This window comes from Saimiri boliviensis, chromosome X (assembly GCF_048565385.1).
Source record: "Saimiri boliviensis isolate mSaiBol1 chromosome X, mSaiBol1.pri, whole genome shotgun sequence".
NCBI classification, from domain to species: domain Eukaryota; kingdom Metazoa; phylum Chordata; class Mammalia; order Primates; family Cebidae; genus Saimiri; species Saimiri boliviensis.
This window is the reverse complement of record NC_133470.1, coordinates 129687119-129701889: the sequence shown is the minus strand read 5'-3', so window position 1 is coordinate 129701889 and position 14771 is coordinate 129687119. Positions and strand designations below refer to the sequence as shown.

General features: G+C 41.6%; 1 protein-coding gene across 1 annotated transcript in view; it reads left to right on the top strand.

Annotated features, from left to right (window-relative positions):
* FAM199X (family with sequence similarity 199, X-linked) overlaps window positions 1-6032 on the top strand; it is a 41489-nt gene extending 35457 nt beyond the window's left edge. The window contains exon 7 of the mRNA XM_010346393.3: window positions 5716-6032. The gene's annotated coding sequence lies outside the window, so the exon portion shown is untranslated. The remainder of the gene's footprint in view (window positions 1-5715) is intronic.
* The last annotated feature ends 8739 nt before the right edge of the window (window positions 6033-14771 follow it).

Genomic DNA, 14771 nt, shown 5'->3' with positions numbered 1-14771 from the left:
CGCCTCAGCCTCCCAAAGTGCTGGGACTACAAGCATGAGCCACTGCGCCTGGACAACAATTCATGTTTCAACAAGCCTGCCAGAAGATTCTTATGGACATTCAAGTTTGAGAACCACTGGTATAGAGCAGTGTATTTTTGGCTGAACATCAGAATCATCTGGGAAGTTTTAGAAAATACTGGTGCCAGGCCAGGCGCAGTGGCTCATTGGTGTAATCCCAGCACTTTGGGAGGCTGAGGCAGGCAGATCACCTCTAATTTTAATGCCAAGAAAGTCGGAAGGAAATAATCTAAAGAAACTGTATGAAAACTTTTCCACAATTCCACATTGTTATATTGATCATTTTGGTACAGACCAGTGAAAAGTTCATTATGTGGTACAGGCCACATGTAGGCTGCTGCTTCTAGGCACTACTTAAATGTTTATTGTATCTTTGGCTTGTGTGTCATTCTGCCTTACAATTAAGGTTGATTTATCTGTCTTTCCCACTAGTCCATGTTTTCATTTTTACATCCTTGTGGTTCCTTGCGCCTGTGTAAAGAACTTTGTTAATTTGATATTATTAATAGCTTTGTCAATCTGAGATTAATGGAGATTTCAGTTCAAATAGGTTACATTAAAAACCCTAACACCATCACTCTTCATTTTCTCCTGTTTTTAAGGGAGTACTTACTGAAAGCTTTGTAAATACTTGTTCCTTTCCAAATGATTTAGGTCATGATAATGATGCTTATTAAGGTTACAAGTTCTAGTCATTGCAAAACAAAGCAAAGCTATTTCAAGGCTGATGAAATGATAATTTATGATTCTTAAATATCTTATTGACATGTATTAAAATCTAGACTGTTTCTCTTAGTATTATATTATCCAAAATTTATCTCTAATATATGTCATTTTATATATCTGCACAACACCCATATGATAAAAATGTGCCAAAATATATTTTCTGCATACTCAAATACTTACGTCTGCTTATAGCTAGAATAAACTCATTAGCTTATAAATTTAGAGCTTCTAACTGCCTTGCAAGGGAGAAATGGTCTCTCAGTGAGCCTGGCAACAGTGGTTTGTAATTAATCATTTTACTTAGTTGATTCATCTGTGATCACAGTACAACAAAAATGTCACGTTTTATCTCATTTGCATTTAGAAAACTGCCTTGTCATCAGTATAGTATGAATATGTCTAAATAAGATAGTTATTAAAAGATTTATTTCCAGCCAGGAGTGGTGGCTCATGCCTGTAATCCCAGCACTTTAGGAGGCCAAGGTGGGAGGATCACTTGAGGTCAGGAGTTCAAGACCAGCCTGGCCAACATGGTGAAACCCTGTGTACTAAAAATACAAAAAAAATTAGCCTGGCGTGGTGGCGGGTGCCAGTAATCCCAGCTCCTTGAGAGGCTGAAGCAGGAGAATTGCTTGAACCTGGGAGTCAGAGGTTGCAGTGAGCTGAGATCATGCCACTGCACTCAGGCCTGGGTGACAGAGTGAGACTCCATCTCAAAAGATAATAAAAATTAAAGATTTATTTCCACTGAGAGTATGGCCGTTTCAAAATATCCTAAGTGTCGGACACAGTGGCTCACACCCGTAATCCCAGCACTTTGGGTGGCCGAGGCAGTCGGATCACCTGAAGTCAGTAGTTCAAGACCAGCCTGGCCAACATGGTGAAACCCCATCTCTACTAAAAATAAAAAAATGAGCCGGGCATGGTGGTGGGGTGCCTGTAGTCCCAGCTACTCAGGGAGGCTGAGGCAGGAGAATCACTTGAACCCAGGAAGTGGAGGTTGCAGTGAGCTGGGATTACACCACTGCCCTTCAGCTTGGGTGACAGTGAGACTCTGTCTCAAATAAATAAATAAATAAATCCTAAGAAAATTCAGATTGAGTAAACATTTTATCATTTATAAAGCCACTGTTTGTAGCAAAGAGGTTTAACACATTGCTTTTCCTGAATTTCTAAAAGAAATGTTTTTCAATTAAAATTTTCATATTCTTCATCTACCATTCCCCATGTTAACACATAATTTCTTGAAATATTTAATGTTATCATCACTTTTTAGTTAAATTATCTACCAGTTCTATCTGATACCTGATTTTTTTGTTGTAAACTTTGTTAGTTAAGTCAATATTTGGTGTATATATATAAAACATATAAAAGAACATTAAGTTGACATGGAGAACACCGATTACCTAGCACTTTACATTGGATAGAGATGATACCGTCTTTGTTTACATACCTCTGAAAGAAAAAAAACATAAATTTCAATGGCCTAGTATATGTGTGTTCCTTGGTTCAGGACTATATGTAACTAGTTGGTTTGAGTCAGAATGAACTCAGATGAAACCAAACAGATACAATTTGTAAAATCCGTACTCCATGAAACTCAACAGGACAAACAACTCAATTTCCTCAACTAAAAAACTGCAAGGGAGAGGAAGATAGAGGGGGAGGTTTATCAATTAAAAGACACATTAGAACCATATTAACTAATTTCAAGGTATGGGCCTTACTGGAATCCTGATTCAAACAAACTTTTAAAAAATCAAGGAAAATGTGAACACCGAATGTTCAGTGATCTTAAATATTAGGGAATCATTTTTTCCTTGTGTGATTATGGTTATCTTTAAGTTTTTAATAATTTAGATACATATTTAAATATTTATGCAAGAAATCATATAAAAAATAAGCCAGGTTGGGGTAAAGTGTGAGGTAAAGATGAAAGAAGATTGGCATGAATGGATAATTGTTGAATCTGAGTGGGAGGTACATGGGAGTTAGTTACATTCCTTCGGCTTTTAAATGCTTGAAAAGTTTAGACCAGGTATGATGGCTCATGCCTATAATCCCAGCATTTTGGGAGGCCTATGCAGGCAGATCTCTAGGAGTTTGAGACCAGCCTGAGTAACATGGCAAAACCCTGTCTCTACAAAAAATACCAAAATTATCCTGGCATGGTAGTGAACGTCTCGGCACTGAGGTGGGAGGATCGCTTGAGCCTGGAAGGTTGAGGCTGCAGTGAGCAGAGATGGCACCACTGCTCTCCAGCCTGGGAGCCAGAGTGAGACCCTGTCTCAAAAAAAAAAAAAGTGGGAAAAAAGTAGTAAGACCCAAAAAGGAAAACATATGGATAAATCTAAAACATAAGCAGTATGTGATAATGTACTAGAAAGTAGATTATTCTAGGGGTGTCAAAAAAGCAAGAATTGAAATAATATAAAAATAGCACATACCCAAGTGGGAGCAAGGGTACAAAAGAACCAGAACTTGGTGAAACTTTAGCAGTATCTACTACAGCTGAGCATATGCATACTTTAATATGCCAGCAATTCTACCCCTAGATAAATACCCAAAGGAAATTATGTACAACACATACACCCCAAAAACGAAGGCTTAGCCTGGGAGGACTGATTGGCTTTGCCCAGGAAAGAACTCAAGGGTAAGCCAGTGATGTTAAATAGCAATCTTCTGCTTCTTGTGGAGCAGGGCTAACTTGTAGGCAGTACTTCTGGAGTTGACAAGTATTGGCTGTTGGCAACTGTATTTATAATCACCCATACCCACTTTCAATCACACGCAAATTAAGAGGCAGGCTAATGCAAATTGAGAGGTGGGTTATTTTGAACTCTCTAGAAAAGGGATGGCGACTTCTGGATGATTGCCATGAAAAGGGGTAGTAATTTCCAGGTTGTTGCCGTGGCATTTGTAAACTGTCATACTGCTGTAGGAGTGCCTTTCGCAAATAAGCAATGAGGGCAGCTGGAGATCACTTGTCGCCATCTACTGGTTTCCACTGTTTTTGTTTGTCGTTTTTTGCTTCATCCTGTTGGGACTAAGAAATAAGTCCTGCCGCTCTCCTACCCATTCTCCCTTCAGAGGTTAGATATTTTTCCTTAATCTTAGGGCTGCAGAAGAGCAGAGGTCTGCATTTTTGTAACTGTTGTTGTGCTGATTTCATGGTATAGGCCCTGCCTAGCATTGGAGGAGTAAAAATCTATGGATACCTGATTTAAAGGGGCCAACAGCAGGATGCTTTTATTCTCTAGGTGAGAAGACAGGATGGGTTGGAAGCCTTGTGTCAGTATCCTCTTTACATGCAACTGTTGTAGTCTAGAAGGCACAAAACTTGAGAGAGATTAAACAGGCAAGGACTAAAAATTAATAATAATAAAATAGCTATTAAAGATCTTAGAAAAGGTAAAAACCAGGTGAGAATAATAGGTGTGGTTCATTACTGCACATACTTCTCTTTGCCATGCTTTGTGTTTGCAAAACAATAGTTTTAAGTCTTTTAGAATTTTATAAATGTAGGTCATGTTGCATTCTTTTTATGCCTGTGGGGACTCATAAAAAAGGTTTAATCATGGATGGTGTATCCAATTAGTGATTCCCTGAAGTTTAACAGTAGTGGGGGTATTTAACAATACTTGATAAGGGCCCTTTTATTTTCATTGTAATTGATTCTCAAGGGATTTTAAAAAGTTTTTAGTAAGACTAAGTCTTCACTTTGAACAGAGGAGGTATTTTTTTTTTCCTTTGTGGGAAAGGGCAATACTTTATTTTTATAATTTTGGAAGGTCTTTCGAATCTGGCCTAAATTTTGGTGGTGATTCCACGTAAAGAGCCATCGAGTTGCCCTACATGTGCCACTCACAAGAGAATCCCTTTTTTGGCCTAAATTTTAAGGGGGACCGTACTGAGGCACGTCCAGCCCTTTGTTTCCCATCATGGTCTGAGTTATTTTTTAGGGGATTCCTTTTGGCCAAGGGACTTAAAGTCAAAACACTTATAGCCAATTAATGTTTTAGGCCATGGCTGGGCGTGGTGGCTCATGGCTGTAATCCCAGCACTTTGGGAGGGCGAGGTGGGCAGATCACCTGAGGTCAGGAGTTCAAAACCAGCCTGGCCATCATGGCAAAACCCCATCTCTACTAAAAATACAAAAATTAGCTAGGCAAGGTGGCACACACCTGGAATCCCAGCTACTTGGGAGGTTGAGGCAGGAGAATCGATTCAACCTGGAGGGTGGAGGTTGCAGTGAGCCGAGATTGTGCCATGGCACTCCAGCCTAGGTGACAAGATCAAAACTCCCATCTCAAAAATAAATAAATAAATGTTTTGGGCCAAATGGGAATGGAGGTAGGCAGGCACTTGTTAACCCTTAAACGACTTTTAAGAAATATGAGGCCGGGCGCGGTGGCTCACGCCTATAATCCCAGCACTTTGGGAGGCCGAGGCGGGTGGATCACAAGGCCAAGAGATCGAGACCATTCTGGTCAATGTTGTGAAACCCTGTCTCTACTAAAAATACAAAAATTGGCTGGCATGGTGGCCTGCGCCTGTAATCCCAGCTGCTCAGGAAGCTGAGGCAGGAGAATTGCTTGAACCCAGGAGTCGGAGGTTGCAGTCAGCCGAGATCGTGCCATTGCACTCCAGCCTGGGTAACGAGCAAAACTCCGTCTCAAAAAAAAAAAAAAAGAAATATGAGTCAAAACTTAAAAGCCAAAAATAAGATTATATGTTAGAAAAAATTAAAAGCAAAAGTGTTGTAGGATGGGGGAAAGAGGCCAAGAAGAAAAAGGGGCGTATGGGGAATCGAAGGCACTCCAGCAATAAGGCAAAAGGGGGCTGGCAATGCAGGCAGACACTGAAGCTGAACTTTGAAGACATCACAGTTTTGCTAAGGTTCAAACTATCACTGCGTCTCTTTTCTAGCCCATCAGGAGGAATCTGCAAAGGGACCGAAGATCCTCAGGACTCAGCTTGGGCTCAAGTGATTTTCCTGCCTCAGCCTTTCGAACAGCTGGTATTATAGGCATGAGTCACCACGCCCAGCCCTGCTACAAAATATTTAAAACAACGTGGTTAACCCCAGTGCTGTTGATTGTAATAGTTCAACTGGGACTTTCATCTGATACTTCAAATTAAAAATGTAAATGTCCTTGCTGGACAGTAAGAGTAAATCCCAGGGCAACCCAAACTTTGATTGCAATGAGATTTTGTTTTTCTTTCAATAAATATATGAGACTTAAGCTTTTTGTGGGCATTTATTTTTACTATATAAAACATAAACACTTTCTTATTCATATTATTCAACTTAATACATACATCTCTATGCCAAACTCTGATTATTGTGCTGGGATAAATTTCTAGAAGTGGAATTGGCCGGGCATGATGGCTCACACCTGTAATCCCAGCACTTTGGGAGGCCAAGGCAGGAGGATCACTTGAGCCCAGGAGTTTGCGACCAGCCTGGACAACAGTGAAGACATCGTGTAGAAAAAAGTAATAACTTGTTTCTAGCTTGTAGTACTTACAGCAGGTTAGGTGGTACACATACAGATTTTATGGTGTATTCCTGCTTTGCTTTTTTGAACAGGTGAACAAAATTGCCCAAGCATTAGATGAATACAGCTGATACTTGCTAATCTATATTTCTGTCTACATAATCATGAGGAACCTCAGTGATACAAAGAAGTGCTTTAAAAATAAAGATAATAGGCCGGGTATGGTGGCTCATGATTGTAATCCCAGCACTTTGGGAGGCAAAAGCGAGTAGATCAGTTGAGGTCAGGAGTTCTATACTAGCTTGGCCAACATGGTGAAACCCAGTCTTTACTAAAAATACAAAAATTAGCCTGGCATAGTGGCACACCTGCAGTCCCAGCTACTCCAGAGGCTGAGGCTGGAGGATCCCTTGATCCAGAAGGCTGAGTTGCAGCGAGCTGAGGTCACACCACTGCACTCCAGCCTGGGCAACAGAGCAAGACTCTGTCTCAAAAATAAATAAATAAATGTAATAAAGATCAATTCTGAATCTTGCAGAATGTTTCAGGCTTTTGAAATGTGCATACCTTCCTATCCAGTAGTTCTATTTTAAATTTTTTTGTAGAGATGGGTCTCACTATGTTGTCCAAGTAGATCTTGAACTTCTGGGCTCAGCCTCCCAGAGTGCTAAGATTACAGGTGTGAGCCATCACACCTGGCCAATTCTACTTCTAGAAATTTATTCTAATACAGTAATCAGAGTTTGACATAGAGATGTATGTATTAAGTTGAATAACATGAAATTGTTGATATTTGACCATTTTTCGTCTACAATGACAATTGTATATGGTTTAATCTAATCTAAAGATGTTAATCACAGTGTTAATTATTATGTGGATAGGTAGGGATGAGTGAAATGTTCAACAATAAAGTATTGATTAAATAAATTATGGCAACCCGTATGCTAGAATTCCATGAAGCCACTAAAAATTGTAATGATTGAGCGAAACTCCGTCTCAAAAAAAAAAAAAAAAAATTGTAATGATTGAAATGTATTTTTATTGTCACAGAATGAGGAGTTTCATGATGTAGTATTGGGGGAAAGTGATACCATAAAACAGAATGTATAATATCTAATTTTTATTTAAAATTATATAAACATATATTTAGATTAAAAGATTAGAATAATATACACCAAAACGTTCACAGTAATTATCTTTTAGTTGTAGGATTGTGATATGGTTTGACTCTGTGTCCCCACCCAAATCTCATCTTGAATTGTGTCCCCATAATTTCCACATGTTTTGGAAGGGACCTAGTGATAATTGAATCATGGGGGCAGTTTTCTCCATATTCTTCTCATGTTAGTGAATAAATCTCACGAGATCTGATGGTTTTATCAGGGGTTTCCACTTTTGCATCTTCCTCTTTCTTTCTTTGCCTGCTGCCATCCATGTAAGAGGTGACTTGCTCCTCTTTGCCTCCCATCATGATTGTGAGGCTTCCCCAGCCACGTGGGACCATAAGTCCAATTAAACATCTTTCTTTTGTAAATTGCCCATTTTTAAAGTCTACATTAGGTTTCTGGGGTTTTGTTTCTTTGTTTTTGTTGTTTTTTTGTTTGTTTGTTTTGTTTTTTGAGACAGGGTCTCATTCTGATGCCCAGGCTGCAATGCAGTAGTATGATCTCAGTTCACTGCAACCTCTGTCTCCCAGGCTCGAGCAGTCCGCCTACCTCAGCCTCCCAAGTAGGTGGGACTACAGGCACGTGCCACCATGCTTGGCTAATTTTTTTTGTATTTTTTGTACGGACAAGGTTTCACCATGTTGCCCAGGCTGATCTCAAACTCCTGGGCTAAAGGGAGCCACCTGCCTCAGCCTCTCGAATTGCTGGGATTATAGGCGTGAGCCACCATGCCCAGCCCGTATTTTCTAATTTTTGACAATAGGGTATAATTTTGTCACATAAAAATCAATTCGGTGAGAAAATAATAAGTCATGATCATCGGTGATAGGAAGAGACACAAAGAATCTTGGCCCCCTCTCTACAAAAACTTTTAAAAATTTGCCAGGCCTAGTGGTGCGGGCCTGTAGTTCTAGCAACTCAGGCAGTGGGAGGATCAGTTAAGCCCATGAGGTCAAGGGTACAGGGAGCCATGATCACAACATTGCACTCCAGTCTGGGCAACAGAGTGAGGCTCTGTCTCAAAGGAAAAAAGAAAAGAGTTTTTGAATCTGTATGGTTGAACCTAGTATTATTTTAAAGTATGACACACAATGAAAAAGCTTGCATTTAGGAAAACTTGTTTCTAGCTTATAGTACTTACAACAGGTTAGATGGTACACGTACTTCTTAGTGAGGCATTCAGACCACCCCAAAGTTGTGTTATACCAAAGTGTCAGTTCCCAAATACTGTTCCCACCTTCAACATTGCTCTTTTTTTCTACCAAACATACTCTGAATGGCTTCGCCTCTGTTCCTTTGAGCAGACTGCTCCCACTACCGGAAATTTTCTGCCCACCTTCTCTGTTAGTTGAAATGCCATTTATCCTTCAAGGTTTAAGTAACTGTCACCTCTTCCCTGAAGCTTCCCCTAATCCATCCATTCAAAAATGAACCACTTTTCTCCTCAGTCCCTTCCAGTAACATTCCTTAGCAACCACTGGCACTTGCTTCATATCCCGCTGGTTGCTATCGGCTGCTGGAGGGCAGGGACTAGGTCTGAGCCATGTCCATAGCTTCTAGTCTCCAGAACAGTGTCACAAACCTACTGGGCTTTCCATTTTGGGTCTGGCAAGGGTCTGTATAATCTGGCTCTTGCCTGCTGCCTTAGCCTGATTTCTAGCCAACCTCCTCCTTTCTGCAGCTACACTGGCCTTTTGTCAATTCCTCAAATGTGCCAAGTACTTTCCTTCCTTGGGGCTGTTGCCCACACTGTTCTCTCCGCCTGAAATGCTTCCTCATTCGTTTTTCATCTTGTTAATTCCAACTCATCCTTCTCTCCCTGCTTAAAACATCACTTCTCAAGAAAGCCTGCCCTGACCTCTATAAAAAAAAAACAAAACAAAACAACAACAACAAAACACTTGCATAGTTATCACCCAGCCACATATCTCATAAGTTTGTAGTCATAGGAGAAGGAGCGAATGAGGGAAAGTGGAGGACTCCAGACGTACCTGCTCTCTCCACCACCATGACTAGGAGACGCACACTAAATGCCTGCCCTGTGGGCTCAGTCAAGAGGATAACACAAGACCTGCTACTTCTCTAGGATGCCCTATGCCTCCCAGCCTACTCCTTTGCCCCTTGGGGCATAATGATTTTTAACACTCATTCAGAAGAGCAGCAAAATGTGTCAGAAAGAAGGGTCAGATCATGTGGAGCCTAAATCTTGATTTGCTGTGGCAAGGCCTCACATCTTGAAACCTTGTGAACTTTTGGTCCTCGGCGATCAGGAATCTGAGATTGGAACTAGGTAACACAAGTGAAGGATAAAGTTATTGGAACTCAGAGGTAGAGGTGGAGAGCAGAGAACAAGGCATATATGGGAGCAGGACCTGTAATAAGGAAGATTAGGGCAGAATGACGGCTTTCTAGTTTTGTTGGTTTTGGAAGGGCATCCCATGACATTCGACTGCTTCAGAGTTGTGAACATTGCCTAAAATTAGCCTCTTATGCAAAGGTTACAAATTGGCCATTGCAGGCAGACTCTGGTCCTCAGATTTGTTTTATTTTTTATTTTTATTTATTTATTTTATTGAGATGGAGTCTCACTCTGTTGCCCAGGCTGGAGGGCAGTGGCTCAAACTCGGCTCACAGCAACCTCCACCTTCCAGGTTCAAGTGATTCTCATGCCTCAGTCTCCCGAGTAGCTGGGATTACAGGTGCATGCCACTACACCCAGCTAATTTTTGTATTTTTAGTAGAGACAGGGTTTTGACATGTTGGCCAGGCTGGTCTCGAACTCCTGACCTCAAGTCATCCACCTGCCTGGGCCTCCCAAAGTGCTGGGATTACAGGCATGAGACACCGTGTCCAGACTTCAGACTTGTTTTAATTGGCTGGCACAGTGTTGATAAAACATATTTGAATTCATTGCAAATATTAAAGATAGGAAGATTTCATATAAAATGTTACACTTCTGGCTTCTCTTGCAAAAATTGAAAATCTGGCACCCAGCTCCACATTCCTGTCCAGGACAATAGTCAGCTGGAGTTGAATAGGGATAGTCCATTCCGTTTTTTTTTTTTTTGAGAGGGAGTCTCGCTCTGTTGCCCAGGCTGGAGTTCAGTGGCAGATCTCAGCTCACTCCAACCTCTGACTCCTGGGTTCAAGTGATTCTCCTGCCTCGGCTTCGTAAGTAGCCGGGACTATAGGTGCGTGCCACTACGCCCAGCTAATTTTTGTGGTTTTAGTAGAGATGAAGTTTTACCACATTGGCCAGGCTGGTCTTGAACTCCTGACCTTAGCTGATCCTCCCTCTTCGGCCTTCCAAAGTGCTGGGATTACAGGCATGAGCCACCGTGCCCGGCCTGCTTGCCTTTTATGTTACCTGACTAGCTCTATAGGCATTTGAGTTTGAAATCCTGATTTGTTTATTTTTAAAGACAGAGTTTCGCTCTTGTTGCCCAGGCTGGAGTGCAATGGCTCAGTCTCGGCTCACTGCAACCTCTGCCACCTGGGTTCAAGCGATTCTCCTGCCTCAGCCTCCTGAGTAGCTGAGATTATAGGTATGTGTCACCACACCCAGCTAATTTTGTATTTTTGGTAGAAACGGCATTTCACCGTGTTGGTCAGGCTGGTTTCAAACTCCTGACCTCAGGTTATCTGCCCGCCTTGGCCTCCCAAAGTGCTGGGATTACAGGCATGAGCCACCACGTCTGGCAAAACCCTCAATTTCTTTTTTGAAGGCTTTTTTTTTTTTTTTTTTTTTTTTGAGACAAAGTCTTGCTCTGTCGCCCAGGCTGGAGTGCAGTGGTGCAGTGTAGGCTCATTGAAATTTCAACCTCCCAGGCTCAAAAGATCCCTCCTACCTCAGCCTCTTAAGTAACTGGAACAACAGGTGCACATGACCATGCCTCGTTAATTTTGGTATTTTTTTGTAGAGACGGGGTTTCACCAATTGCCCAGGCTGGTCTCAAACTCCTGGGCTCAAGCAATCCACCCATCTTGGCCTTCCAAAGCACTGGGATTATAGGTGTGAGCCACCACGTCTGGCCTTAAAAGTGTATTATGGGAAATATCAATCATACATAAAAGTTGAAAGAATGGTAAGATGAGCCCCCATACATGCATTATTCTCTGTCAACAAATCTCATTCATAGCCAACCTTATTTCATCAATACCCTCATCTATTCTCCAACTCCCCTGTCCTTACCCACTCCGTTATTCTGAAGCAAATCCAGACATCATATTATTTTATCAGTAAATATTTCAGTATGTTTCTCTAAAAGATAGACCCTTTTAGTGAACAGAATCACAGTATTAATATCACAGTCAAAACATGGCCAATTCTTTACTATCATTAAATATCCAGTCTGATCGCTATTTAATTCTTCTCTATGCTGTTCGCCTCATTTGATTTCATTTCTTTGCAGAAAAAGAAGAAATGGGAAAGTTAGGTTGGGAAAAGGGGAATGGGAGTCAAAATATGAACATGACACTTTGATCTCTATAAGGTCATGGATGAAATGATTCCTTATGTCTGTGTAACACCTTTAAGTCTATGCTTTTCTGATTTTTTTGAAATATGTCTGATTTCTCTTGATTCTAGAACAACTTCGTATACATAGGGAAAGGTATTGTGCTTAAAATTTTGTGAGACAACATAGATACAGTGGGTTAAGTGGCTTCAGTTACAGAAATAGTAATAGACCTGTGACAAGAACCTAGACCACCTGACTCCAAATTAGGCCTTTTTCTATTGTGCCACATATGAAAGATGGCAGGACAGGTTGCAATGTGATGACAGGAGATAGTATGGAGTGATAGGAGATAGCATGGAGTAATAGTAGTGAACATTTCTTGAGCACTTACTCTGTGGTTAGGCATTGTACTATCTACATTATGTATGCTATATCATTTATTCTTCTCATCCTCTCTCAATGATTCCACTCTTTTTCTTTTTTCTTTTCTTTTCTTTTCTTTCTTTTTTTTTTTTTTGAGACAGAATTTCCCTCTTGTTACCCAGGCTGGAGTGCAATGGCGCGATCTCGGCTCACCGAAACCTCCGCCTCCTGGGTTCAGGCAATTCTCCTGCCTCAGCCTCCCGAGTAATGATTCCACTCTTATAGAGAAGGGCATTGAAGACATGGAAGTTAAGTAATGTTCCCAGGTACAAACAGCTGTGAGGTGGCAGAGCTGGAGTTGGCAGCCGGATTATTGTAATACTAGCATCCCAGTGCGTGACCACTGTGTAACCCATGACAAAGCATGAGCTCTGGAGTCAGAAAACTTGACTTTGAATCCTGGCTTTTAGTCACTTTGTGACTGTGGGTAACAGCCTCCTCATCTTTAAATGGGATTCACAGTACCTAACACTTAATGTGGGGATCAAATAAGATCATTCATGGGCCAGGCACAGTGGCTCACGCCTATAATCCCAGCATTTTGGGAGGTGGAGGTGGGCAGATCACTTGAGGTCAGGAGTTCGAGACCAACCTGATCAACAGCAATCCTCCCACTTTGGCGTCCCAAAGTGCTGGAATTAGAGGAATGAGCCACCGTGCCTGGCCTCCTGCTAACTTTTATTAGCCTCAGAGATGGGCAGATCACTTGAGGTCAGGAGTTCCAAACCAGCCTGGCCAACGTGTCTCTAAAAATACAAAAAATAGCCAGGCATGATAGCACACACCTGTAGTTCCAGTTACTCGGGAGCCTGAGGCTCGAGAATTGCTTGAACCCAGCAGGAGGAGGTTGCAGTGAGCTGACATCCCACCACTGTACTCCAGCCTGGGTAACAGAGCAGGACTCCGTCTAAAAAAAAAAAAAAAAAAAAAAAAAAAAAAAAAAAAAAAAAAAAAAAATCATCCATGTAAATTATTTAGTACATCACCTGGCACAGAGTAAAGGCTCAGTAAATGTAAGCTAACAAAAAAGACAGCGGTGGCAGAGGGGTGGTGAGGTTATAAAACACTATCTCCACCAATGTGTCCCAACAAAGGAAATTTATCTCTCTGACCAGCCCCTTAAAATAGTTATCCCAGCAATATGTGATTCATGATCAGTGTTTCTCTACATTTTTATACATGAAATAAAATGAAAGTGTATTTTATACTTTGAAATTAAAGAGCATTTTAATTCTAAGGATTTTGATTCTCAGAAGCATAACAGGTTTGCTGTGGAAATTCCAAATCCAGTCTGTGGCAAGCTACACAGACTCTTGCTTTTCATCTTATCAAACATTTGAAAACTAGTACCAAGTGATTCTGGGAAACCTTTTCTGTAGCTGAAGGAAAAGTTGTATAGTTGAGAAAGTCCTTGGATGATGTGGAAATTGTACAGATCTCATAAATGTGGCGGGGGTGAGGAGGGTAAAAGAAGTGCGATCTCCAGCGCCCCCTATTGCCCCGATCTCTGAGGACCTGCAGATTCCCAAGTATTTTAGGGAGGAAAGTAGAAGTACAAAAGTAGTTGGGCAGGACTGAACAAAAGTGGTACAGTATGTACCAAGCAGAAGCAATTAATTTTCAGAAAAATGATTCCTACATTCCAAGAGCCAAGAGCCAGAAGAGGCAGGGGCCATGGCCAGATGTGTTAACTTTTTTTTGTTTGTTTGTGACAGAGTCTTACTCTGTCACCAAGGCTGGAGAGCAGTGGCATGATCATGCTCAGTATAGCCTCAACCCTCTGGGCTCAAGCAATCCTCCCACCTCAGCCTCCTGAGTAGCTGGGACCACAGGTGCTGCCACCATGCCCAACCAATTTTTATATTTTTTGGTAGAGATGGGATCTCTCTCCTGTTGCCCAGGCTGGTCTCAAGCTACTAGGCTGAATCGACCCTCCCACCTTGGCCTCCCAAAATGCTGGGATTAGAGGGATGAGCCACTGTGCCTGGCCTCCTGCTAACTTTTATTGGCCTCAGAGATGAGCAGATCACTTGAGGTCAGGAGTTCAAGACCAGTCTGGCCAACGTCTCTACTAAAAATACAAAAATTTGCCACGCATGGTAGCACGTGCCTGTAGTCCCAGTTACTCAGGAGACTGAGGCTTGAGAATCGCTTGAACCCAGCAGGAGGAGGTTGCAGTGAGTTGAGATGGTGCCACTGTACTCCAGCCTGGGTGACAGAGCAAGACCCCATCAAAAAAAATCATTAATGGAAATTATTGTAAATTATTTAGTACATCACTGGCACAGAGTAAAGGCACAATAAATGTAAGCTACTGAAAAAGTGGGAGGGAAGTTATGAAAGCACTATCTTCACCAATGTGCTCAGGCTGAAGGAAATTTATCTCCTCTCTGACCAGCCCCTTAACCTAGTCCCATCTCATGTTATCCTAGCAA